At 37.8% G+C, this 26743-nt stretch overlaps 1 long non-coding RNA gene across 2 annotated transcripts in view; it reads left to right on the forward strand.

The window, feature by feature from the left end:
- Positions 1-322: 322 nt before the first annotated feature.
- LOC121818101 (uncharacterized) overlaps positions 323-26743 on the forward strand; it is a 70742-nt gene continuing 44321 nt past the window's right edge. For both annotated transcript variants that reach the window (XR_009598702.1, XR_006058210.2), the window contains exons 1-2: positions 323-424; positions 2126-2276. This is a non-coding gene — a long non-coding RNA (uncharacterized LOC121818101). The remainder of the gene's footprint in view (positions 425-2125; positions 2277-26743) is intronic.

Raw genomic sequence — 26743 nt, forward strand, 5'->3', positions numbered from 1 at the left:
TAGTCCATCATTGTAGCTCGTTGAGATGTTTGGGAAAGCTGAGCCCGCCGGGTAGTAGTTCTTTGATTATGTTCCTGCTTTTTGCCTTTTTGATTAATTTGCTGTTTGTCTTCAGATAAAATATCTGAAAGGGAAGAGCTAAGGACAGACCTGGGTGGGATTTAAGTAGATACTGGAGCTTCCTTTTAACCATTCTAGTGATTCTCAACTTTGACTGCACCTGGAATACGAAAAGAGTTCAAAACCACGCCTGAGTGTGTTTGCACCTGTGTGCACCATCATGAGACTCTACTTAATTGGTCTGGGTTAAGACCTGAGCCTCAGGATCCTGTTAGGCAACCAAGTTGAGAATCTCTGGCATCTCCAACTTGAGCCGGGCTTACCCCTGAGGACTATGAAATCAACAGAATTGAAATATATCATAGTAAGTATATTATTTGTTTTATTTGAAATAGAGCAATAATCACTGGATTTCCCCCGCCGCCCCCCTTGAAAATGCTTTCTTCCTGCTATGGTTATTAAGTACAGAAAATGCTGGCAAAATGTATATTTGAGTGAAAAAGAAAAAAAAAATCGATGATTTCAGAAAACAATCCCGCATTAGTTGTTTCAGGGCTTATCTGTTTCCCTGTTTGTATGTTTTGGTTTTGCTTGCTTACCCTGTGGAAAAATTTTCTACCACCAGCCCACTTTGAAGCGTAAGAAGTGCATTTTTCCTGGCTTGTGAGTCCTTTATTAGCTTCAGAAAGCGCCTGTTCAATAACAGGGCTTCTGAACAATGATTTTTCAAAAAGTGCCCCCCAGCGGGGAGAAATTGAGAAGGGGAGTTAGGGAGCAGTGTTCCTGTTGCCATCTCCTCAGACCCCAGCTGGAGTGACACCTCTTGTCTGCTTTACGTATTGGATTTCTGTTTTGTTTGAAGGCATATAATGATTATAGTATCTTCATTCTGTGTTCTCCAGTATCCATTCTGACCATCTTTAGTTTATTTCTGATTTCAGTTTTTCTTCATTTTTGCTTCTTTAATTTTACTTTGTTGATCTATTTCAAATGTCTTTAGCTGAATGCTTAGACTAAAGTTTGTCTTTTGTCTATTTTCTGATGAACTTATTTAAAAAACAATTCTATCTAAATTTTGCTTTACATATATATTTGCCACTTTTGTTGTGCTTTCTTTGTTGAACAGTTGTAATTTATCTTAATTTCCCTATGACCCTTTTTCTTTACCTGAAAAATTATTTCTTTTTTATACTTTATAGGCTGATGGAATTTTTGTTATTAATTTTAAATCTTATTCAATTGTACTATAAATGATATTGATTTTAGAAACTCACTTAAGCTTTCTTTGTGACTTTGTACATGGTTGATTTACTGGAGCTAATTCTTTGCATGCTCTCTTTTCTTGGATATCAAGTTTGAGCTTATTAATTTTAGTATTCAAATCTTGGTTGGAAGTGAGTTGTTAAAATCTTGTTACAATTATTGACTTTATTTTCTGTTTCTGACTGTAATTCTTTCAGTTATTTCCTCATATAATTTGATGCTGTATTGCTAGTCTGAGATGTTCATGATGACACATTTTTAAATCTAATTTTTCTTTAACTAGTGTATAATGTCCAATTTTGTAACTTCTAATGATTTTATTTGAAATTCTGCTTTCTCTAATATTAAAATCTTAGTCTTTGAGAATTGAGACCATCTGTGATTATGACTTAGATAAAATGATGGACTTATATCAGTATAATTTAATTGTTCCTTTTAGAAAGCTTTAAAGCTTTAGCCTGGAAAAGATAAGATTGTAAACTAGTCCACTCTTGCTTCAGGAAATGCCCACAAATCTATACATTGAAGACAGTAATCTCATGCTGCCAAACAGCCTGCTTATCAATAACAATTTGCTTATCAAGACCCTCATTCCCCTATGTCAGCCAACCCTAAACTACTGCCTCGTGAACTTTGCCCAGCTCTACTTAGTTCTCCACTTTTGCAGACTTACTTTATCCTACTTGAGTCCCCAAATCCTACAATTATTCTGTTTCTGAATTAACTCTCTTGAGACACCTTTTTAGGCTCTGTCAGATAGTATTCTCTCCTACTGCTGTAAGTTCTACTAAATGAAATGTAGCTTTTGTTTGTTTAAAGGTTTGCTGATGATATTTTGAGAAGTTCAACAACCTGGATGTCCTACCAATATCCTATTGATACTTCCCTGGCTGCTGAAGCCCAGGACCTTTAATTCAGAAACAGGGAAAACAACTGAAGCCTTCGGAGATGGGGTAAGTCTCACAGTGAATCTCAGTTCCAATTTCTCTTCATTAGGCTTCCAGATGCTAAGTGTATTGTGTCCCTTAATATTCCTTTTCAGGAATGCTTTGATTCTTTGATCAAATTTGAAAGCAGTGTATCCCTGGTGGAAAGCTGTCTGTTACTAGCAACATCGCTTTTTGTCACTGCTCTTCATTATTTCCTGTTGTTGGTTGATAGCAGGAAGTTCATGTTCAGACCCTGTGTTCCACCCCAAGGAGGACAAACTGAACACTGTGCTATATCAGCATTGTTGAAAAAATTGCCCTGTATAAGCATCACCTGAAAAGTTCTTGGCAGGGGGCGGGGGTCGAGTCGAGTCCAGTCCAGTCCAGTCGAGATGGGTTGAGTTGAGTTGCATAGCCATCGTTGCTGCTGTGTCAGCCATTAGAGAGTAAAGCATGTCTGCCTTGCTGCTGTGAATAAAGAATGTTTGCGTTCTTACTGATCTCCGCATTTTATTCCAGTTCACCTGCTTGTCTATCCTGGGTTCAGCGAACAGTGTGCACAGTGAAATACAGCTAGACAATTGGCGTAGTTGGGAATGAACAGCAGGACAGTAGTGTTCTGACGGTAGCAAAAAGTTGCGTTACTTTGTGTTTCCAACCTGGAGAATTTCAACCTCCCTTTCCACGGACGGAGGCACTCATTGTCCTGGGATAGTTCCTGGAGGACTTTGTGCATCCTTGATGTTTACTCAGAAGTCATATCGTCCTTGTCAGTTCCAATCCTCATGAAAAGTAGAGAAAGTCAGTGGTATTTTTAAGCTCAAATGAGGACTCACTGACTCTCATCATAAAAGCACGTCACAGGTCTTTGTTTAAGGTTGCGTATTTCTCCAGATGTGACAAAACTCTCTAAGGGGTTCCTGCAGTATAACTAGTTTGATCACCTTCAGGTATGAGTTGCATTTCCTTCATATTCTTGAAGTAGCTTCTACATGCCCTAAGAAACAGAGACTTTGTCATCTGGAAAAGACACCATGAAAGAAAAAAAAAAAAGGCCTAGGACCCACAATGGAAGGGAACTGTCAGGTAGTTTTGACTGCTACAATAGATAAACTTGAGAAAGTGAAAGCCTACATTTGTGTGTCCCAGCTAAAAAAAGACACAGGGTTTAACTCACTGACAACAGAATTAACATACCTTTAGGACATTTAAAATGAGAAATTCTTAAGAATTTTTTAGAGACAGGTGGTCTTTGGATAGAAAGAACTTCACCAGTGAGCTTTGTGTCAAGGCGGAGTTTGCAAGACATGACCAGCTTCCACTCAAGGCCTCCAGAGTTAGAATTAGATGACTGTGGCCTTGCTTGCATCTGCATGCTTTCTTTCTTAACCTGTTTCCTTAACTGTTTTCTTATGTGATTGTAGCCTTAAGATTCTGAGTAGTTAACCAGCCATTGTTATTTCTTAGGGCTTCCCTGGTGGCTCAGATAGTAAAGAATCTGCCTGTAATGTGGATGACCAGTGGAATATCAGAGTCTCTAACTTTAATATGACTTCCTTTCTCTTTAGTCCTTCCTTGCTATGACTCACATACTAGAGAACGTGCGCACATGTTTTGTCTAAAACAAACAAAAAATTCTGTGTTTTTTAAAAAACTTTTCTGGTGGCTCAACAGTAAAGAATCTACCTGTAGTGCAGGAGATCTGAGTTCGATCCCTAGGTCAGAAAGATCCCCTGGAGAAGGAAATGGCAACCCACTCCAGTATGCTTGCCTAGGAAACCCCATGAACAGAGAAACCTGGCAGGCTACAGTCCATGGAGTTGCAAAGAGTTGGACATGACTTAGCGACTAAGCAGCAACATAGTTGATTTACAATGCTGTGTTAGTTTCTGCTGGATGACAAAGTGAATCAGTTATACTTACTCTTTTGAACTTTCTTTTTCCATTTAGGCCATTACAGACTATTGAGTAGAGTTCCTGGTGCTATACAATAGGTCCTTATTAGTTATTAAAGCTCTGTGCTTTGCACACATTTCCCTGTGAGGACTAGCCAGCTAGTGGCAATCTTTTGTTAGGAAGTATTTGGTTTTATCCATAACTGTACTCAACCACAAATTTGCTTTTTGTGTGAAAGATAGCACTACAGCACAGGTAACCAAAATTAAAAACTCCTTAGAAAGAAAGGTTTCTGCCTCCATTGAAAGCACGCTCAGGGACCATTTCTCAGAGATAACGTCTATAAACAAACTTTCATGGAAGAAAGACTCAGAAAGAGAATCAGGAACAGATGGTTTATATTTAAGACCTGCCTCACATTTACAGATCTTACACAGAAGGCTTACTGTGGAGGTAACCCTTGACTGCCTGACAGTCTACCCTGAGTGACCCTTGGTCAATCTCTCTTTTCCACATGGGGCTAATATGAATAGTATATTAGTTAATACATACATAAAGAGGGGCGTCCCAGGCACTAATGGTCAGGACTCCACTGAGCAAGGCGGTGGACATGAGATGAGTCAGACATGACTGAAGCAACTTAGCATGCACATATGCATAAAGAACTTAATAATAGTTGGCATTTAATAATCCCTCACTAAATTTTGGATGGAACATGAATAATAGTTAAAAATTAATGTATAAATTATGTCATGTCTAATATATTTATCTTGATTTCTTTTTATATTTATTATATTTTCTCTGTTCTTCCACTCATGTGTTAAAATGATTGTTAAAATAGATAAAAAATTCTAACAAGCACCATTGTTTCTTAAGCAATTTGAAAATGTTCTTCTGTGGTACTCCTTCATCCAATATTGCTACCAAGAAGTCTGAGAATAATAATTTTTTATAGCTGTAAAATGCCTACTAACATGCCTGACTGTATTTTTATGTGTCTCACATATTTTAGTATATTTAGTACTTCTAATAATCTTATTACATAGAAATTACTATTATGATATTTATATAAATGAGGAAACTGAGCTGTGGAGAAGTTACATATCTTGTCTAATTTTAGAGCTAGAGCTAGTGTTGGCCAGACCCTGGATTCAAAGGCCTGAGGCTCTAGCATCTAGAATACCAAGCACTACATCCTACTGCCTCCTAAAGAATGTTGTTCCATGTTTTGACTGGTAACATGATCTGCCATTTATTGTTGTGAAATTTTAAAATGCTTTCTTTGTCTTTGATGTAACTCAGTTCAGTTCAGTTTGTCACTCAGTTGTGTCTGACTCTTTGCAAGCCCATGGACTGAGCACACCAGGGTTCCCTGTCCATCATCAACTCCGGGAGCTTGCTCAAACTCATGTCCATCGAGTTGGTGATGCTATCCAACCATCTCATCCTCTGGCATGCCCTTCTCTTCCCGCCTTCAATCTTTCCCAACATCAGGGTCTTTTCAAATGAGTTTAAGTTCTTCGCATCAGGTGGCCAAAGTATTGGAGCTTCAGCTTCAGCATCAGTCCTTCCAATGAATATTCAGGACTGATTTCCTTTAGGATGGACTGGTTGGATCTCCTTGCAGTCCAAGGGACTCTCAAGAGTCTTCTCCAGCACCACAGTTCAAAAGAATCATTTCTTCTGTGCTCAGCTTTCTTTATATATAGTCCAACTCTCACATCTATATGTGACTACTGGAAAAACCATAGCTCTGACTAGACAGACCCTTGTCAGCAAAGTAATGTCTCTGCTTCCTAATATGCTCTCTAGATTGGTCATAGCTTTTGTTCCAAGGGGCAAGCGTCTTTTAATTTCATGGTGGCAGTCACCATCTACAGTAGTTTTGGAGCCTAAGAAAATAAACTCTGTCACTGTTTCCATTGTTTCCTCTTCTGTTTGTCATGAAGTGATGGGACCAGAGGCCATGAGCTTCGCTTTTTGAATGTTGAGTTTTAAGCCAGCTTTCACTCTGCTCTTTAACGTTCAACAAGAGGCTCTTTAGTTCCTCTTCACTTTCTGCCATAAGGGTGGTGTCATCTGCATATCTAAGGTTATTGATATTTCTCCCAGCAATCTTGATTCCAGCTTATGCTTCATCCAGCCCAACATTTCATATAATGTACTCTGTATATAAGTTAAATAAGCAGGGTGACAATATATAGCCTTGACATAATCCTTTCCCAATTTGGAACCAGTCTGTTGTTCCATGTTCAGTTCTAGCTGTTGCTTCTTGACTTGCATACAGATTTCTGAGGACGCAGGTCAGGTGGTCTGGTATTCCCATATCTTGAAGAATTTTCCAGTTTTTTGTAATCCACCAAGTCAAAGCCTTTGGCATAGTTAATAAAGCAGAAGTAGATGTTTTTCTGGAACTCTGTTGCTTTTTCAATGATCCAGCAGTTTCTGGCAATTTGATCTCTGGTTCCTCTGCCTTTTCTAAATCCAACTTGAACATCTGGAAGTTCTCAGTTCACATACTGCTGAAGCCTGGCTTGGAGAATTTTGACCACTACTTTGCTAGCATGTGAGATGAGTACAGTTGTGCTGTAGTTTGAACATTCTTTGGCATTGCCTTTCTTTGGGATTGGAATAAAAACTGACCTTTTTCAGTCCTGTGGCCACTGCTGAGTTTTCCAAATTTGCTGGCATATTGAGTGCAGCACTTTCACAGCATCATCATTTAGGATTTGAAATAGCTCATCTAGAGTTCCATTACCTCCACTAGCTTTGTTCCTAGTGATACTTCCTAAGGCCCACTTGACTTCACATTCCAGGATGTCTGGCTTTAGGTGAGTGATCACACCATTGTGGTTATCTGGGTTATGAAGATCTTTTTTGTATAGTTCTTCTGTGTATTCTTGCCACATCTTCTTAATGTCTTCTGCTTCTGTTAGGTCATACCATTTCTGTCCTTTATCAAGCCCATCTTTGCATGAAATGTTCCCTTGGTATCTCTAATTTTCTTGACGAGATCTCTAGTCTTTTCCGTTCTGTTGTTTTCCTCTATTTCTTTGCATTGATCACTAAGGAAGGCTTTCTTATCTCCTCTTGCTATTCTTTGGAACTCTGCATTCAGATGGATATATCTTTCCTTTTCTTCTTTGCCTTTAGCTTCTCTTCTTTTCTCAGCTATTTTTAAGGCCTTCCAATAGCCATTTTGCCTTTTTGCATTTCTTTTTCTTGGGGATAGTCTTGATGGCTGCCTCCTGTACAGTGTCACAAACCTCCGTCCATAGTTCTTCAGGCACTGTGTCTATCAGATCTAATCCCTTGAATCTATTTCTCACTTCCACTGTATAATGATAAGGGATTTGATTTGGTCATACCTGCATGGTCTAGTGGTTTTCCCTTTTTTCTGTAAGTCTGAATTTTGCAAGAACGAGTTCATGATCTGAGCCACAGACAGCCCTCAGTTTTCTTTTTGCTGACTATATAGAGCTTCTCCATCTTCAGCTGCAAAGAATATAATCAATTTGATTTCAGTAGTGACCCTCTAGTGATGTCCATGTGTAGATATTGGGCATAGATTGAATTACTGTGATATTGACTGGTTTGCCTTGGAAACGAACAGAGATCATTCTGTCATTTTTGCGATTGCACCCCAGTACTGCATTTCAGACTCTTTTGGTGACTATGAGGCTTACTCCATTTCTTCTAAGGGATTCTTGCCCACAGTAGTAGATATAATCATCATCTGAATTAAATTCACCCATTCCAGTTCTTTTTAGTTCACTGATTCCTAAAATGTGGATGTTCACTTTTGCCATCTCGTGTTTGACCACTTCCAGTTTACCTTGATTAATGGACCTAACATTTCAGGTTTCTATGCAGCGTTGTTCTTTACAGCATCGGAGTTTACTTCCATCATCAGTCACATCCACAATAGATGTTTTTCCTTTAGCTCCGTCTCTTCATTCTTTCTGGAGCTATTTCTCCACTCTTCAGTAGCAGAGAGAGCACTTACTGACCTGGGGAGTTCATATTTTAGTGTCATATCTTTTTGCCTTTTCATACTTTTTGCCTTTTCATGGGGTTGATGTGACTAGAATTTTGCAATAATATGTCCATTGTGATTTATTTATCACTTCTTTGCACACTTTGGGATCTTTCAGTCTGAGTTCATGTTTGCTTGTGTGTGTTTGTTATTCAGTGACTTAGTTGTGTCCAACTCTTTTTGACCCCATGGACTGTAACACTCCAGGTTTCCCTGTCCTTCACCATCTCCCGGAGCTTGCTCAAACTCATGTCTGTTTAGTTGGTGATGCCATCCAACCATCTCATCCTCTGTTGTCCCCTTCTCCTCCTGCCTTCAGTCTTGCCCAGCATCAGGGTCATCTTCAGTGAGTTGGCTCTTTGCATCCCGTGGCCAAAGTATTGTGTGTGATATATCTGTGAAATTATAGGTCACATGTCTTTAAATACCTTATACAAACTGATATATTGTCTCCTTATGTTTTCCTAGAACTTATTGCCTATAGACATTGAAATTTTTACCTTTATTTTCATATGTATTAACTTTTCTTGTATTCATTCCACCTATTCATCCTGTCCTCATGCATTCTAGAACTTTTCATATGATTTGAAACACCTCGCATTGTTACTATCAATGATTCTTCTCTTTCTGTGCATATATACATACATAATTTTTCTGCCATTATATACATTTTATAATTCACTTTTTTGACAGTTTTCTGTGCTTATTAAAGTATTTTTGAAATTCTACCTCTCACCAGTTGTGATTGTATATATCCTACTTTCACACTCACAAGTGAATATTGGAAAATCAGTTATTGAGTATGATGTTATGATAGAGAACATTTTGATTGACTTTTTAAAAACATAGTTCATAAGCATGAATAATGTAATAATTATAATTAGCAAATTATTGGATTTAATTATTAAATAATTCATTTTATTAATTATTATTAAAATAATTAAATTATTATTATTAAACCCAATAATTATTAAACCCACAACTGATTAGAACAGTTGTTGGTCATGCTACTGTTTTAAAATATCCATGTTCTTATGTAATTGGTTTCAAACCGCTTCCTGTGGGAGGCAGTTTCTTTCACAATATTATCACCGCCCCACCTTTCAAGCTTTATTTCCAGTTACTTTCCTTTTATGTGTCCTATTTGCCAACAGTGCTTTAAGAATTTTCATTCTCCAATCACAATAGAGAAACTGTCTCATATCTGGGAATTTTTTTTATGCCATTTCCATGGTAGGAACAATTCTTTCCAGTCTTGATGTTCATTGAAATACTTTTGTTAAGGTCATGGTCACATGTTCCTTTCTAATCCATCAGTGAATTCTTTTCTCCTTGTTTCTCTGAGCACTTAAATATAAATCTTAACTTTTGTTTGTGTTTCGTCACCTACATGCATGTTTATCTCTTTGTGTGCTTACTTCTTAGGGGTATTTTCTCACTGATGAGCATATGGCCTGGGCTATTATAAACAATTCATAAATGCTTGAAGAATGAGTATGTCTCTTATTTCTCTGCTTAACAAAAGCACAGTTGTTTCTTCTCATTGTCTTTCTTCTTTGCTCCTCCTCCTCCTTCCCATCATTATTCTCCACCTTCTTCTCCAAATCACACTCTGATAAAAATTATATTTGCCCCGTCTTACTTAGTCCTTAACCAGTTTGAATGTAGGAACTGAATCTCACTCATCATTTTCTTCCTTGTATCATTAGTGCAGTGGTGTGTTGAATGTAATTAAAAGTAAGCAAGTAATTTGAAACAAAAACTTATTTATTCATCTATCTATTAATTGATTTATTTCTTCATTTATTATTTTGACAGGTTTTTTGAAATATAAGTAACATACTAAAAATGGCACATCTATACTATGCACATAATGGAAACGATGCAGTATGTACTTTTTTGGGGTCTGATCTCAGCATGGTTATTTTGAGATTCATCCATGTTGTTGAGTACATGTAAAGTTCACTCCTTTCATTGCTGATTAGTATTCTGTGGTGTGGGCAGAGACACCACTCCTTCATCCCTTCACCTGCTGATGAACATTTGTGTTCCAGTTTTTGGCTGTTAGAAACTAAGCTTTTGCGAACATTCACATTCAGATCTTAGTATGACAAGAGGACAAAGCTCTCATGAGATGATCAATATGGCTTTTCTATTTTAGCTGCTTAATGTGGTGAGTAACACTGATTAGTTTTTAGGTGTTAAACTCACTTTTTGCTGCTGAAATAACCCCAAGAGTTTGTATAGAATTGGTATTCTTTTTCTTTCTTTAATGTTTGGTAGAATTCACAGTTGAAGCATCTGGACCTTGAGTGTTTGTGGTAAGATTTTAAACTATAAATTCAATTTTTTTAGAAGATGTAGGTCTATTCAGATTATTGATTTCTTTTTGAATGAGTTTTGGTAGTTTTTACCTTTCAAGGATTTCTTTCATTTCACTTAAATTGTAACACATTCACTGACATAGCATTTTTCATGTCATATTTTTCCTTTGTAAATATGTATGGTCTATCATGATGGATTCATTCCTGATATTAATAGCTTACAGTTTTCTTTTCTTTTTCCTGATCAGAGTAGCTAGAGGCTAATCAATTTCATTGATTGTTTCAAAGAACCAATCTTTTATTTCATTGATTTCTCTCAATTTTTTGTATCCTTTGTCTTTTGATTTCTTCTTTGACACATGTTATTTATAATTGTGTTTTACAATTTCCAAATATTTTCAGATGTTTTAGAGTTCCTTCTATTATATCTAATTTACATTATGAACAGAGAACATACTATGACTTGAGTCTTTTTAAATTTATTAAGCCTTGTTTCTCTGGCTCAGAATGTGATCTACTCAGGTAAATGCTCCATATGTACTTGAAAAGAATACATATATAATTTCTTGTGGTAGGGTGGAATTTTCTATGTGTCAATTCAGTCAAGTTGATTGATCGTGTTGTTCACTTGTTCTGTATCACTTCTGATTTTTGGTCTACATGTTCTGTCAGTTATTGAGAGAGGAGCACTAGTGCTTCCAGGTGGGTTTGTCTATTTCTCCTTTGCAGTTGCATCATTTTTTTTCGTATATTTTTAATCTCTCTTATGTATGTTATATTTTATTCAAAAATAAGATCTTTGAGAGTGAAAAGGGGCTCTGATAATAATTACACTGTAACAATAGACATAAATCTCAATTGTCCTGGGAATACTGGTACATTTATTCAATCTACTTAAAAAGTGGCAGAGATCTGTTTTTTTCTGATGTAATATGAGTCTGTAGGTGAGAAGTTCTGGACTCATGTGGTGGCTGCACTTCCACCAAGGTCAGAGCCGCTCTGTCTCTCTGCTTTGCTGTCTGTCTCAAGGCTCCTATCTCAAGGTTGTCCTATTGCTGTTAAGATAAGAGCTTGAATTTCATGCTCAAAGCCCTGGATTTCTCATTCTCACTGGTCATTAAATTACAAAGTTCTGCATATTTTCTTTACCCAAACTAGTGGACTGAACAAGAAAGATTCACAGTGTATAATTAGAAATCCCTGTTATTTTTTTCACTAGTACCTGCTTAGACTTATTGCTGGCAGTTGCATGAAAATTAAACCAGTGTTAACGAGTTTTCTGATCATTGTTAGACAATAGTCTTCTAATTTCTTCTAGACATAGAAACAGTCAGAATTTTGTAATTTATTACTCTAATTCAGTTTCATAATCATATCTGAAAAAGAGTTCCTGTATTTGTTAAAATTGCAGGCTTCCTCCACTACTGGTCCTGTTGCAGTCTCACTACCAGTGGCAGGAAAGGGATAGACAGAGTTGCTTTATGTTGCTGCTCCTCAGCCCATCTTGCTAGCTGCAGTGTTTGATACTTTGAAGTCAAGATAAGGAAAGGGAAAGGAAAAGGAAAAGAGACGAGAGGTATGGGGAGCGAAGGAAGAAAATCAGCTCTTGACTTTTACTAGCCTGATAGCCTACCTGCAGTATTCTCTGAGCTCGGCCGATGTGCAGATGCACAACCGATGCAGGTGTTACACCTGCTGTTTGCCTGAACTGCATGAATTTATCACCTTTCCAGCTGACAGCTTTAACTTAGTTCTCAGCCAGATCCTGTAGTGCCCTGTAGGAATTCACAGTGATGCAATAACAGCATTAGATTTCTGCTTTTAAATCTGTAGTGCCCTACTACAGTGCTGAAAATGGAATGGAAGAGTTTATGAGCAAATAAGAGTCAGGACACGATGATGAGAGTTCAGTCAAGATAGGCTATAAGTCGAACTGTGATGGTAGAAACAGAAATGGAAATAGCTGGATTCATTCAAAAAAGTTAAAGTTTATAGAACTTTGTGTTTTCTTGGACATAAGAATGAGCAACAAGAAAGTTTTAGAGCTAAATCTCAGGTTTGGGCTTTTACCATTGGATTGATGATGGCACATACAGCAAAATATGAAAGCTGAGTAGGGCCTGGTATATGCAGGAAGATTACAAGTTCCATGTTGGATCCATGGAAGTTTGGTTGCCCGTGATTCACCCATGTGGAAATGATGAATATTAGTGAGAATACTAGATGAGATCCCAGAAGAGAAGCCTGGGCTGAAAATATACATTTGTGAGTCATCAGTGTGGGATCATTAAAACACTGGGAGGTGAAAGTGACCACCTCCAGAGAAAGTATTATGTGTGAATGGAAAAGTCTGGTGGTTGCTATGGTAAAAAGTCAAGAAAAGGAGGTTGAGCCTACAAAGGAGCGCAGGGAGTGGCCTCTGAGTTAGATGGAGAGCTAGGAGATGGGGTTGTCACAGAGGTCAAGAGAAGAGAGTGTATTAAGATAGAGGTAGCCACTGGCAGTCAAAGGCTGGCAGGAGAGTAAGTAAGGTGGGCGCTGAGCATTGTGCACTGAACACTCTGCTCACTGATGGAAACGTTTTGGTGTAAAGTTGGGAGTACAAGGCTTGTTCCAGTAGGTTGAGAAGACAGAAGGAAACAAGGAGATAGACGCAGTGAGTGTAGAAGATGTTTTGAAAAACATTCAGAGGAAGGGTAAGAGAGAGTGCAGGGGTAACCAGAGTGGGAGCTAAGGTCAAATTTTGCTACGTTAGTCTTTAATGAAATATTATGTATCTGTTAGAATCGTGTTGTCTCTGGAATTTTCATGGACAAATTTTCAGGATAAAATAGAAATAAAATAAGACTCTCATATATATAGTCATATACCACACGATCAACAGTTTGTTGAGTCTAAAGCGGCAGGGCCTCACATGCGGAGGAACCTCAGACAGGAAGGGCCGACAATAAAGTTATAGGGCTGCTTAGCGGGCCGGCACCCCAACCGCCACATCGTTCAAGGGTGAGGACTGTGTAACTAACGTGGAGATGACTTAAAGTATATGGGAAGGTGTGTGTAGGCTGTGTGCAAATATGAAGTTCTTTTATTTAATATATAAGGGTCTGGAGCATCCATGGATTTTGGGACCTTCAGCTTCCTGGAACCAATCTCCTTCAGATACTCAGGGATGACTGCAGTTTTTAAATGGCATTTCTTGAATCCAGCCCCAGGATTTTATTACCCAAAATTATTAATGAAAATTCCTTCTTTCATCTTTCCTTTTCCCTCCCTTCCTCCTTATCTTCTTTTTTCTATAACTCGTCTTTCATCTATCTCTATATGCCACACATTTAGATGCACATTCATCTATCCATCTAGTATCTGTTTTTCTCCCAGGGGAAAGGGTGCTGCTGCTGCTGCTAAGTCGCTTCAGTCATGTCCGACTCTGTGCAACCCCATAGATGGCAGCCCGTCAGGCTCCCCCATCCCTGGGATTCTCCAGGCAAGAACACTGGAGTGGGTTGCCATTTCCTTCTCCAATGCATGAAAGTGAAAAGTGAAAGTGAAGTCGCTCAGTCATGTTTGACTCTTAGAGACCCCATGGACTGTGGCCCACCAGGCTCCTCTGTCCATGGGATTTTCCAGGCAAGAGTGCTGGAGTGAGGTGCCATTGCCTTCTCCGGGGGAAAGGGTAGGAGATAGATTGGGAGTTTGAGGTTGATATGTGCATACTAATATACAGTATTGAAAATAGATAATCAACAAGGACCTACTGTAGAATACGGGGAACTCTGTTCTATATTCCCTAATAACCTGAATGGGAAAAAAATTTTAAAAAGGAAGGAAACGTTTATATGTATAAGTGAATCACTTTGCTGTACACCGGAAACTAAAACAACATTGTTAATCAACTATGCTCCAATATAAAAAAATTTTTTTCTAATTTCTCACTTTTTTGCTACAGTATTTATGTCAGTTTGTAGTAGTGCAACAGTATATAAGTTTAAGTCAATTAACAGGATAATAAGCTTAAGAAAATATAATGAAGAAGGACTAAAGAGTAAAGAATAAAAATATGTGAATAAGTGTCACATATAGCTGAATTACTTTGTCAGTGATCATTATTTGTAGTCAGTCAAATAGTCAAGTGGCTGTTTATGTTTAAATACAACCTTAAATTCATGACAGAATAGATTTAACCATTCACTTTTTCACATGTTATTTTTGAGGTTTTGTTTTAAAGAAAACAAGATATTTTAGGAATTTCAATATAACAAAACGGCATGCACACAAATACATAGTTGTTTTAGAATTGGAGTGATTTCATCCATAGTTGTTATGTTTTAGGATACAGATAAGCTGCAAAGGAAATAACAGGAAATGCCTCTTTTCTGAACGAACACTGTAAAATACTACAGATAACATCACTTGCCATTTGCGTTGAATAGGTCCTTTAGAGTTGACAGCGTACATGAACAATTACAGTGTACTTAATTTTTCCTACAGTAATCTATTGGTTAGTAAAATAACATTTATTTTGAGAGAAATTCACATAACATTGTCATGTTTAAAAATGATCATATCTAAGAAGACAATAATTCTGCATTCGGAATATCTATAAACTAGTTTAAGCAAAAGTCGTGCTGGCAAATGAAAATCCCTTTGAGATTATTGATTGGCAGAATATATGGCATGAGTTTCTTAATTTTGAATTAATCTTTTAAGCTTGTGCCTTTTCACTTCTTTTCCATGTACAATCCGAGGTCTTAAATTCATCTAGATAGAACGAAAGAACACATTGTGGACAGGAGTACAGGTGGAAACTACAAATGTCACAGGCACAGAGTCTGGGAAAGCCTATATTCAAATCATTTTGAAATTAAGATACATAAATACTTTGCCTCAGAAACAACCTTGATAAGCTTTGTTCATCACCATCTTTGAGAAGAATTGTTTCTTACATTTGTCTAAAATAGTTCATCAACATCTCAAAGTAAATTTCACCTTGAATTCTCACTCATAGACGTTTCTTTAAAGAAAGTTTACTCAACTTACTCTTAATCGCCAGAATAGCTTATATTTGCTTCTTGTTAATTATAGTCTCTTGAATGTATTATTTCAGTTGATCCTTCTATATCTTTATTGGGTCTTTATTTTTTATTTTTTGTATTTATGGCTATATCACTTAAACTTTTACAAGTTAATTCAAAACTGATCCTACTATTTTCATATTGACCAAAGCAATTTTTATTTCTAATAAGATAGTAACTACAGCATTATTTAATTTTAACTCTGTTGAGACTTTTTAGTCTCTCTAGGACAGTGGATTTCAAAGTAGAGTCCCCAGACCAACAGCAACAGCATCACCTGAAATCTTCTTAGAAAAGATTTCTTCTTAGATGCTCTCAGCCCAGCTCCAGAAGTCTACTAAATCAGAAACTCCCGGAGTGGGGCCCAGCAGTCTTGAACAAATCTCAGAGATGAATCTGATGGACAGTTTAAGAACCACTGATTTAAAAATCCCAATATTCAGGATGAACCCCAGACCAATTACATCAGAAACTCTAGGGGTGGGGATTGAATATCAGTGTTCCTTAAAATACTCCCTTGTCATTTATGTGCAGCTTTGATTAAGAACCACTACTCCGGGAGGTAATTCCCTAAGTCTGAGATACTGCACTTCTGATCATATGATGTATCTGTGTTCCTATTTGCTCAATATCCTCTGTACCCAGCGAATGACAGGAGCTCTTGTTATGTAGGTCAAGGAAATGTACTAGCATGTTCAGACAGTTGAAACAGTGAAGCTTAGAAGGAACAAATACTCAGAACCTGTTAATTTTAATGATCACTTTGGGATCAGTAGCTGTTATCAGAACACCTTTGCTTTTGATACCCAGATCAGTCCCCAGATTCTACCTCCTACTTCTCTGATTTCCTCTTATCCTCTCCAAAACTCATATGAATTCTGTTCCTGCTTATCTTTTTACCCGTAGGTTTTACCCTATAAATTCCTTTATCCATACTATTAGTCTTTCAAAAATTCATATTGGCTTATGTTTCTGTTTTGCTTAAATCCCGTCAGCAGCTCTTCATCGGAGATAAAAATGCACGTGTATCTGTTTTTCCATAGATTGTTCTCCAGCATGGCCAATCTTCTAAGGATATTAAATCACTTGGAATTCTTTGAATAAGCTTTGCCTTTGATAATGTATAGCACATTTTTTATTTATAATAGGTATTTCTTTAATGAATGAGTAAGGCCACCATTTAGTGTGTTACAATATAAACATTGGGGGTTTTAGCTTCTGGTAACTATGGGCTAAGCCAGCTGCAGATAACAATTATACAATCTGTCTCATTCCCTTACTCCCTCAAAACCTCCAACTATTTGAAGTCACTGAGTGTGCTGCCAAAATCAAGCGGAAACTGGAGGAGTATCTACTTTCCAAAGACAAAATGAAACAAACCTACACTATAAGAAATGCTAATACAAGCTTGTTAGGCTAGAAGGAAGTTAAACAACAGATAGAACTTGGCTCTAGGAATGAATGGCAATCACCAGAACTATAAATATGTAATTAAGTATTGTTTTAAAAGTAAAAATCTGTAAATGCTCACCCATTTTTTATATTCTTAGACAAAGCAATAATTGTAATATATTGAGGCATTTATAATGTGGGTAGTTGTAGCATATTTAACAAGCAAAACACAAAGAGCAAACGTAAATATAACTACTATAGCAAGCTTCCTTTATTTTATGTGAAGTAGTACAATATTAATACTAGGTAGATTGTGTTCATTTAAAGATGCATAGTGTGAATTCTAGAGCAACTACTTTTAGAAATGCAAAGGTGCACTGAAAAGCCAAAGTAGAAATCAAAATGAAATACTAAAAAATAATGTAATTATCATAAAAGAAGCCAGGAAATGAGGAACTGAGGAGCAGAAATCAAATAAGATCAAAAGAAAACAAATAGTAAAATGGCAGATCTAAATCAAATCACAATAATAATTATATTAAAAGCAAATGATTAAATATTCCAGTTAAAAGACAACAATTTTCTGACTGATTAAAGAAGCAAGACCCAACTATACATTGTCTATAAGAGACATACTTTAGTTATAAAAACACAAACAGGTTAAAATTAGAATTTAAAAGAAAAAATGCCATGCAGTATCTAGTAATAAGATATCCAGAGTGATTGTATTAAATGTGGGAGAAAAACACTTCTAAACAATAAGTTTTGCCAAAGGTAAAGAGGGATATTGATAAAATTATCGATGTATCAGGAAAACATATATCACACATTATACATATGTGTGATACTAATAACAGAGATTCAAAATACATGAAGGAAAAACTAACAAGATGAAATACAAATAGATAATCTACAGCTCTTGTTGGGAACGCGAACATCATATTTCAGTAGAACAAGGAGACAAAAAAATTCCATAATGATATATAGGATGTGAATTACACCATGACTCATATTGGCCTAATTGATGCTGCTGCTGCTAAGTCACTTCAGTTGTGTCCGACTCTGTACGACCCCATAGACTGCAGCCCACCAGGCTCCCCCATCCCTGGGATTCTCCAGGCAAAAACACTGGAGTGGGTTGCCATTTCCTTCTCCAATGGGTGAGAGTGAAAAGTGAAAGCGAAGTCACTCAGTCGTGTCCAACTCCTAGCGACCTCATGGACTGCAACCTATCAGGCTCCTCTGTCCATGGGATTCTCCAGGCAAGAGTACTGGAGTGGGGTGCCATTGCCTTCTCCGAATTGATGCTACTAATCATGTTTATTAATCATATGTGTGTGTGTATGTGTGTGTGTGTATGTAAAAAAAAAAAAAAAATATATATATATATATATATGCTGAGCTCTAAAAATTGCCCTAATACATTTCAGTTATTTCTCAAAAATTGAAACCTTCCCGGGTATATTCTTTGACTGTGATAGAATTAGATTAGAAATCATTAACAGTCTGATATCGTAAAGTAAAAAAAGCCAGACTATCTGGTTATTTTAAAAGGAATACATTTCAGAATAACTCATGAGTCAAAGAGGAAATTAAAGGAGTAATTAGGAAGTTATTTGTTGTTAGGAGAATGGAGAAGGCAATGGCAACCCACTCCGGTACTCTTGCCTGGCAAATCCCATGGACAGAGGAGCCTGGTAGGCTGCAGTCCATGGGGTTGCTAGGAGTCAGGCACGACTAAGTGACTTCGCTTTCACTTTTCACTTTCATACACTGGAGAAGGAAATGGCAACCCACTCCAGTGTTCTTGCCTGGAGAATTCCAGGGACGAGGAAGCCTGGTGAGCTGCCGTCTCTGGGGTCGCACAGAGTTGGACACGACTGAAGCGACTTAGCAGCAGCAGCAGCAGGAGAATGGATAGAAAAATTTTATTATGTTGTATGATAAGATTCTACTTACTAAAAATGAACTACTGATAAATGGAACAGTATGAGTCATTACCGTGGAAAATTCTAAAAGAGATGGGAATACCGGACCGCCTGACCTGCGAAGAAGAACTAAAGAGCCTTCTGATGAAAGTGAAAGAGAAGAGTGAAAAAGTTGGCTTAAAGCTCAACATTCAGAAAACTAAGATCATGGCATCCAGTCCCATCACTTCATGGCAGATAGATGGGGAAACAGTGGAAACAGTGGCTGACTTTATTTTTTGGGGCTCCAAAATCACTGCAGATGGTGATTGCAGCCATGAAATTAAAAGATGCTTACTCTTTGGAAGGAAAGTTATGACCAACTTAGACAGCATACTAAAAAGCAGAGACGTTACTTTGTCAACAAAGGTCTGTCTAGTCAAGGCTATGGTTTTTCCAGCGGTCATGTATGGTTGGGACAGTTGGACTATAAAGAAAGCTGAGTGCTGAAGAATTGATGCTTTTGAACTGTGGTGTTGGAGAATACTCTTGAGAGTCCCTTGGACTATAAGGAGATCCATCTGAAAGGAGGTCAGTCCTGGGTGTTCATTGGAAGGACTGATGTTGAAGCTGAAACTCCAATACTTTGGCCACCTGATGTGAAGAGCTGACTCATTGGAAAAGACCCTGGTGCTGGGAAAGATTGAGGGCAGAAGGAGGAGGGGATGACAGAGGATGAGATGGTTGGTTGGCATCACTGACTCAATGGACATGGGTTTGGGTGGACTCCGGGAGTTGGTGATGGACAGGGAAGCCTGGTGTGCTGCGGTTCATGGGGTCGCAAAAAGTTGGACACAGCTAAGCGACTGAACTGAACTGAATGACTCATTATCTTGAGCACTCTTTGAATGAAAGAACCTAGTGTGAAATAATTTTGAAAAAAATTATGTTTCATTTATATGAAATTCTAGAACAAGTAAAACTAATTTAAGCAGAAAAATTTTAGAACAATGTCCTTGGTGGTGGGGGCAAGGAAATAAGAACATTTTATTGGCAAATGGAATGTTCTGTATCATGTTGGGTCTGGGTTGCATAGCTGTATTCATTTGTCAAATCTTACTGCTAAGATTCCAGTGCCTTTTTGTGTATCTTATGCCCAAATTAGACCTATAATAATAATATGAATATGAATAGTCCTTACTCATACCCATAAAGTGATTGTCATTATCATTATTATTGTTGATATTATGAGTGGAAAGTAGGAAATCAATCAAGGTATAGATATAAGGAAGACAGAAGTTCTATAATTATTGTAGCTGAGTAATGGAAGATGGAAATTCACTACAATTTTTGTATGCATATGATATTTTCTGTAATTAAAAGTAAGAGAAAACATAAACAGTGATCATCTCAGATGTTTTGAACAGCATTCAGTAATTAGATCATGAGAAAGGTATTCTCAAAATCAACACAAGGAAACATTAATGGTCCTTTTCCTCTAAATTTCTTCTGTGAATATTTTTCTGTTTTGTTTCAGGGTGCTGTTTTGTTGCTAGGGATTTGAAGTAAAATTCTCAGTGGTAACAATAAAAAATAAAATTAATAACCTAAGGATTCAGTTCAGTTCAGTGGCTCAGTCGTGTCCGACTCTTTCCATAATTATGTTGATACAGTCCAGAATAGACCACATACATATTGTATATAGATCCATCTTTGCTTCACTCAACGTTTTATAAAGTTAATCTGACCCTTGGGAATGTTCTGGAGTAAACTTGTTTTCCCATTTTTGTGGAGACTAGTATATGATACAGAAACGTAACCACTGGGAATGGTTATGTAAGAATTACTAAATTTATATCCATCCGTCAAGCCCCTCTGAGGGCTTCATTCTGTTATAAAAGTGAATTAGATTTCACCGACTTTGTTGTTCCTCATAATTTATAATGATTGCTGCCCAGTATATAATTCTATTAAAGATCATGTAAAATTGAATCTATAATTTCTGTTTGTAAAATTTGAGAGTATATTTTATGGTTTTTGATTTCTAATGTTTTAGCCACAATCCTTTTAACTCAGGGACTGAATTGTAAAGTTACCTGTCAATGACTCACCTTAGGCATAGGATAGAATCAAAAAATAAATTGGCATGAAATAATACCAGGAAAGACCAATGGGTCCTCATTTCATGACACAATGAGTCATGATCATTATTTGTCACTTTCCCCTTTTCTCTGCACTTTGTATTTCTTTTGCCCTCAAGTAGCATGCCAGCTGGTCAGAATTCGTTCAGTTCAGTCTGTCAATGGTGTCTGACTCTTTGTGACCCCAGGGACTGCAGCACACCAGGCCTCCCTGTCCATCACCAACTCCTGGAGTTTACTCAAACTCATATCCATTGAGTTGGTGATGCCACCCAACCATTTCATCCTCTGTCACCCCCTTTTCCTCCCGCCTTCAATCTTTATAACCTAAACTTTTATTCCTGCAAATCCTGAGCCCGTTTTGGTTCTGCCTCTGTGGGTTGCAGTAGCCTTTAATAAACTCTTTCTTTTTGAAAAAGTACTTCATTTTTAAAAAAGAGTATTTGGGGGGTATGTAGTAAAATTGAGAGGAAGTAGATAGATATATTCCCCATATACATCCTGCCCCTATGCATGTACAGCATCCCCCATTATTAACCTCATTCATCAGAGTGGTAATTTTTTTTTTTTTTTTACTAAGGATGACTGAATCCAATTGATACATAATAGTCACGCAAAGTCCATAGTTTACTTTAGGTTTCACTTTTGGTGTTGTACACTTTATGGGTTTAGGCAAAATTTATAATAGCATATGTCCATCATTGTAATACTGTACAGAGTATTTTCACTGATTTAAAAACCCTCTGTGCTCTGTCTGTTCATCCTTATCCCCTCCCTACTCCTGACAATCACTGAACTTTTTACTGTCTACTTAGCTTTGCGTTTTCCCAGAGTGTCATATAGCTGGAAGCATACAGCATGTTACCTTCTCAGATTGGCTTCTTTCATTTAATGTTATGTATTTAAAATGCCTCTACATCTTAGCTTGATAGCCCACTTCTTTTTCACACTGAATAATATTCCACTGCCTGGATGGACCACAGTTTATTTATTCATTCACCTACTGAAGGGCATCTTAGTTGCTGCCCAGGTTTGGAATTTATGAATAAAGGTACTGTGAAGATCTGTGTGCAAATATCTGTGTAGATATAAGTTTTCAGCTCTTTCGGGTAAATACCAAGAAGTGTGACTATAGATTGTATTATAAGAGTATGTTTCAGTAAACTTCTTACCCCTAGATAAGGCATTATCAGGAGGTGCCTTGCTAGTCAAAGGGTGGTCTTCCAACCAATAACCTGAGCATCACTGGAAACTTATTAGAATTCTGGGGTCCAGTGCCCAACTTCAGACTCACTCAGTCTAAATCTGCATTTTAACCAGATTCCCCAGGTGACTTATACCATGTTAACTGTTTCTTAAAAGCCCCCTGGAGAATCATGAGGGCTCTTGATGAGCTGCCTGGCTCCCCTATGACTCACACCCCTCTCTCCCCTTCACCATCCTTATGTATCCTCACCAAAATGATACCTCCCAGTGATGGCATTGAGTTTATATGTCTGAGATACTTTATACAGCATTGGAGTTAGGGGTGCTTCTAGTCGGAGGCAGAGTAGCAGCTCTCCAAGTGGAGGGGATTGAGGGGTTACTAAGCCCCAAAGGTCCCCACTACCATTATAGGAGTTTGGCATCCCTTTTATTTAAACAGTGGCGTTGAACCTGTGCTCTGTAGGTGCTGATGTCCTACTGAGGGTCACAGGCACAGCTGAGGGAGGCGGCTCCCTGCTTCACCCTGGGCAGCTCCTTCTGTGCCCATCTGATATATTAGAGTTCCACTTATGCTTTCTTTGGGGGAAAAATAAAATACCAGTTTCTGCTAAATAAAGGAAAACGTTAAAAATCTCTAGTGTGGCAAGTAACCAAAAGCTGTTAAATTACATACAGTTTTCAAGAGAGATAACATATTAACCTATTATCCCTTCTTGCTTCCAGGAAATATTCAGTTTTTCAGATTCACCTCTTAAAGAGATCAGGGTGCTGAAAAAATTAGTTTAGAAAGTTAATTTTTAATAGGAGAAACCATGATAAGACTGGCCCAACTCTGATATGTAGAAGAGAAACCTGAACCATCAGAGAATTATCTATGGAGCCAGGTAAGGATAAGGAAAAGGTTAAGGGAGACGTGTGCGTGTCTGTGTGTACACATAAATACAGAGATTTCATTACAGAATTTTTAAAAACTAAATTTCCTCTTGGACTCGATAAAAGACATCACATAGTATGTTCCTTTTAGAGAACCACAGCCAGAAGTTTTCTTCAGGCTCACCCTTACTAACAGACACGCTTTGCCAAAGTAACTGGCTCATTCTTCTCCTTCGGTCACTATGAATAGTTCATCAGATTATCTTTCTCCCTTTTCTCTGTCTACCATAAAGCTCATTGCCAAATGTTTGGCCTACCTCCCACAATGATGAAGAACATTAAATAGTATTGACCCAGCTTTTCCTTAACTGCATATTATTTCATTATTATTGTTTTCTCTGTGGCCACTGGTCCTTCTTGACCTGCTCTCAAAGTCACGCTTTGTTACTTTAGATTTTTTACCATGTCTTATTTTTTTCAATATTTGTCTCTAAAGAGTAATTATGTCTAAAAGTTTTTTTTTTTAAAGGTGACTGCTTCTAAGAAAATATTCTGTGAAATTATTATTTTTACAAACTATACTTTTGTTTCTAAAATGGGAAAAGATACGCAACAAAAAAACAAGTTTGTGCAGTTAAAAAAAGGAACAATTTCTATCCTTTGTGACTTGGGTGGCTCAGACAGTAAAGAATCCGTCTGCAATGTGGATTTGATCCCAGGGTTTAACCCCTGGGTTGGGAAGATCCCTTGGAGGAGGGCATGGCAACCCACTCCAGTGTTCTTGCCTGGAGAATCCCCAGGCACCGAGGAGCCTGGCGGGCTGCAGTCCATGGGGTTGCAAAGATTCAGACACAACTGAGTGACTAAGCACAGCACAGCACAGTAATTGTAGGAGTTGTTTTAAAGCACTGGTTGTATTGGAGATAGCAAACTTAAAAAATCAGCTCATATCACAAATCAGGCGCGTGGGAATTCTATTGCGTCAGGTTAATTAGGGGCTGTACACTTAGTAATATATAGTACTGAAAAGTTTAGTTTTTTTAATGGATATATCAATATTAAAATTATCTGTAACATGTTGTATGACCCAGGTTGACATCCTCTTCCTAGGTAAGAAATAATCAAAGTAGGAACTTATTTGAGGATGGAGAAGAAGGAACAGGAATCGGTACAATAATGTTTATTATAGTCTCACTCTCTGATTTTATAATACTACCCCAATCCAAACCCTGAATCTGGGACAGAGTGGGCCTGAAATTTATCCCCAACATGCTGTCCTAGCCAGCCCTCATCTACTTTTAATAACTTTTTATTTTCTTAATAAATTATAAGGCTACATATCAAAACTATGTAAATAATCTAACCCTGGCTTTTTCACATATCAGCACTCAGTGAGAATAAAGAATAAAATGATTACCTGAAGTCATTAAAATTCTATATCAACCCTTGTCCTTAGAAATATAATGTAAGCCACAAGGATAACTTTAGATTTTTCTCATAGCCATCTTATTAAAAAAGCAAAAGTATGTGAAATTAATTTTAATAATATATTTTACTTTATTCAACACATCTAAAATATTCTCATTTCAACCTGAAATCTGTAAAAAGTTATTAATCAGACACTTATTTTACAGCCTTTGTATCATACTGAAGTGAAGTGAAGTCACTCAGTCGTGTCCGACTCTTTGCGACCCCATGGATTGTAGCCTACCAGGCTCCTCTGTCCACAGGATTTTCCAGGCAGTAGTGCTGGAGTGGGGTGCCATTTCCTTCTCCTTGTATTGTACTAAGTCTTCAGCATCTGGTGTGTATTTTACAGTTACAGCGCATCTCAATTTGGACTGGCTGCACTTCAAGTATTCAGTAGCCACGTGGCTCCCATAACCCGATTCACATTTTTCATCCCTCACTTTAACTCTGAAGTAGCTACAAGATTTCAATGTTTCTGTTCTTGAGCAACTCACAGTCCAATATTCAGTTCCTTGGTTTCTTCAAATCCACTCATTTCATCTCTGCTCAGCTTTTCCATTCTCCTGAGGGCCGCGCAGTGGACTGCATTCACTGAGACTTCACTCTTCTGAGGTCACGCTTGGCTATGCTCTTCTCAGGCCCATCTTTTCCACTTGGCTGGTGCCTTGTCTTTGCTCTTTGACCACATGAAGAATACAGCCCCTCAAACCCTCCAGTTCCTCCTTTTAGTCCCTCTCTTCTGCCTCATCACATTTATTTATCAAGCCTGGGTGGTCCAAGTTCAAAGAGCCAGGTCTGAGGATGGTCTAAGGAACAGATGTCTCGCAGGACTAAGAACTGCCTCTCCTAATGTGGCATTCCCTCAGAATGTGTGCTTTGCCTGTATTCTCTTGTTTCCTCTTTACTGACAGACCCTTAATAGACCTGTCCACACTGTTTTACTTCAAGGGTGCTCAGATATCTCCTCATGCTAGGATTAGCTCAGATTCCTTTCAAGCTGCCACATGCCTCCATAACCCTTTCGGGGTGATTTCATCAGCCCCAAGGTTTTAAATATCACACTTTCTGCTAGCTCGAGTGTCATTGTTTCCAGTCCTATCTTATCTCTTTAGCCTACATAGTTTTGTGTCCTCCTTGATTTTTCCGGTTATTATTGCCTTCTCCCTGTTCCTTGTCTTGCATTTTCTCTCTGGCTTAATGTCTTTCCTATCAGGCTCCCCAAATAGAAAACTGGGAGTTATCCTTTGACAACTGTGTCCCTTCACCCTTGATCTTATGCCTCCTTGCTAGTTTCAACTCTCTGACTTTCAGTCTGGGATCTCCCAAGAGGAAATCTCAGTGATGGGTCCTGCCTACTAATCTCTGGGGATTTCCTCTAAAGGAAGAGGAAGTAGAATCTTGATTGTTTCTTTCACAGGCAGCTCCTTGCTCTTTTGCAGAGTGTCCTAGCTCTTTCCCAGAAAATGTCAACTTGCTCTGGATACCAAAGAGTGGGCAGCCAGCAACCTCGGTCAACACTTGCAGTTTGCTCCTGTGGGCAGATTACAGCTTTGACAACAGTAAGACAGCTCTTAAATAAAGTGACCTCCCAGTCACCAAGTTCTGGTACTTCTACTTCAGAAATCTCTCTTGAATTTCTCCTCTGTTCTGTCCATTCATAGTCAGTGTCTTGGTTCAGGTCCTGACCTGTAGACTATTACAAATGACATCAGTCCTGGTTGTTGTGGGTCCAGGTGGCAGACTACTGTGAACACAACTCTTTATAAATTATAAAACTGATTCTGTTATCCTCATGCTGGAAGCAGTTTAATAGCTCTCCATTGCCTATATAAAATTTTCACAGGCATTATTTTAAAGTAGAACAAATTTTAGAAACATTTTTAGAAATAAAATTACCAGTTATTCTCAATATACAAAGGAAAATAAATTTATCAAGGAGCCTCATGAGAGAATTTGTGAGAATCTAGCCTTGCTCCATTTTTTTTCAGAAGGATTGTACCTGAAAATGACTGTGATTCACTGAAAACTTCCACTGATGCTTTGGAAAGAGGGAAATACAGGGACCCTAGAATCAATGAAGGAAATTTCACTCAGAGGGATGAATGCAGGACAGTTGAGCCTACTTTTCCTGTAATTTTAGGTCTTCTGTAATTTTTTGGTTTAAAAGAAAAATA

This window comes from Ovis aries, chromosome 26, assembly GCF_016772045.2.
Source record: "Ovis aries strain OAR_USU_Benz2616 breed Rambouillet chromosome 26, ARS-UI_Ramb_v3.0, whole genome shotgun sequence".
Classification (NCBI taxonomy): domain Eukaryota; kingdom Metazoa; phylum Chordata; class Mammalia; order Artiodactyla; family Bovidae; genus Ovis; species Ovis aries.